Genomic DNA, 2500 nt, shown 5'->3' with positions numbered 1-2500 from the left:
GGAGGGAGAGAGGAAGAGAGAGGGAGAGGGAGAAGGAGAGGAAGAGGAGAGGGAGAGGGAGAAGAGAGGAGAGGAAACAGACTACATATAGACGACATAAGAAACTCATTCATTTTATGGAATTAAGCAATAAACCGTCAATATATAAAGTTGGTTTTACAAACTTTATTTTCCTTCATTTTTTTGATCCACTATATATCTACTCTCATACCCTCTTATGAGTCATAGTTGATATTACGCATCATGAGCATCATTATGAATCTTCGAAAGAATGAGAGTGCTAGGAGAGAGAAAATGCGGGGAACATCATCATTAACATTCTTGTACTCGCATCATTATCGCGTTTTAATTATAGTCGTTATAAACAATACTGCTTGCTCTCTTTTATGATAATGTATACATTTCCTACCATAGGGCAATAACCATATTGCTGTTGTTCTAAATATCATCATCACATCACTATCACCATCTTCATCATCGTTATAATTGATGAATATCTTTTGTATTAGTAATTTTATTATCCATTTTTACGTGTAATAGTAATAGTTTTATTATTGGTATTACTGTCATCGATTAGTATTATCATTATGATTCTTATTATGTTAGCATTAGTTATTATAATTTCATTATCATCACTATTGTCATTACTATCATCATTGTATAACCTATTGTCGTTGCTCTCTCTCATTAGTTTTAGTATTAATATATATTTTGTTATAACAATTATGATTATTATTTTGATATTACTTTTAGCTATTATGCTATATTTTTTATCTTTACCGTATTATTATCATATTGAATCCCATAATATTTGGATATTGAAGAAATGTACCAAATGGTTGCAAAAAGTAGCTTGAGTTGGGACCGTAAAGTACAGAAAGTTGAACATTTGCATTTAACATTATTCAGTACGAATCATCAGTATTTTTAGTTCTGTAAAACCGATCTATAATGGGTGGTTGTCGAAAATTGATAAAAGGTGAAATGAGATATATAAACATTGGAAAATATGAGCTCAGTGAGATGAATGAATGGATTTGCTAACTGTATGGATGGAAGGAATTTTCTTCTTCATAACCATAAGAAATATGAAATAATGAAAGTGAAATTATTGATCGAAATCATATATTACTATTTTCTTGACTCCTCAGATGTAGCAAACGGAGTGTAAATAAGCCTGCGGTGTTATGATCTTTTGAAATGCATTCTAATGATATTTATGATTAGGAAGTCTGTGATGAATAGTGATATGAGCGATAATGTGAACCTCTTAACAAGATAAGTTTAAATATTTTCCAGCTCTTTCATCATAATGATTGAAAATAAGAGTAAGTGTTTGAAACCAATGAAGTGAAGGAAGAAGAAAGAGAAGAAGAAGGAAGGAAGAAGAAGAAGAAGAAGAAGAACGAAGAAGAAGAAGAAGAAGAAGAAGGAAGAAGAAGAAGAAGAACTGAAGAAGAAGAAGAAGAAGAAGAAAGAAGAAGAAGAAGAAGAGGAGAGAGAGAGAGAGAGAGAGACAGAGAGAGAGAGAACCCTAATATAACGTAGAAGAAACTTTATTTTGGAACGTTGAGCGATTTTCTTCATCATGTTTAATATTTTACGAAAATAGGTTGAAAGAGCCAAGAAGTTAGCGTTTATTATAATTCTTGAAGATTAGTTTATTTTAGTGTTATATATATATATATATATATATATATATATATATATATATGTATATATATATATATATATATATATATATATATATATATATATATATATATATATATAATGCTAAATTTAATTATAGTAAAATTCAGTTAGCAAACGAATGTTTAAATAGTATGAGTCGTTGGCACAGTGGCCTCTTACGCGACAGACTCGGGTTCGAGCCCCGATGGAGACGAATAAAACAAGATTTTATGCATGAATTTCTGTTTGCATTTCTCTATCTATTTCCCTACCCTTCTTTATCTTTCTCCTTTTGTTTATGTCTCTCCAGTGTTTAAAATGTAAAGAATTATGAAAAAATGGAACGATTGATTTTGCCTTTTTTGATCTGCTTGGTTGCTTCTTAGTGTTTATGAGCGTTTTCATAATTTTGTTGCTAATCCTCTCATCCTGTGACTGTATTAGTAATATGAAAAGCAAAGAATGTAAGGATGAAGAGGACGAAGTGATGAAGAAAAAGAAATAAAGTTCAAGATGGAGTAGAAAAGGGGAGGAGGAGGAAGAGGTGAGAAAGGCGAAACAAATCATGTTTTATCATCTTGTTTAGTGTTGCTTTCGTTCCACGTTGCCCACTTAGACAAGACAAACGAATATAAGAAGAATCCTAAGTTTGTTACCAATCAGATCCGATTTAGTATAATCAAGGTTACAGACAAACTGCGATCTCTATTTTAACTGTACCTTGATGTTTACTTACATATTTGAAAGGTTTGTTGTCACTGTGGTTCGGTTTCTTGAATTAATTAATGTAACTTTTGGTCCGGAATAAAATCAAAATTCAAAGTAA

Source organism: Penaeus vannamei, chromosome 24 (genome assembly GCF_042767895.1).
Source record: "Penaeus vannamei isolate JL-2024 chromosome 24, ASM4276789v1, whole genome shotgun sequence".
Taxonomy (NCBI): Eukaryota; Metazoa; Arthropoda; class Malacostraca; order Decapoda; family Penaeidae; genus Penaeus; species Penaeus vannamei.
The sequence above is the reverse complement of the archived record's forward strand: the minus strand, read 5'-3'. Positions refer to the sequence as shown.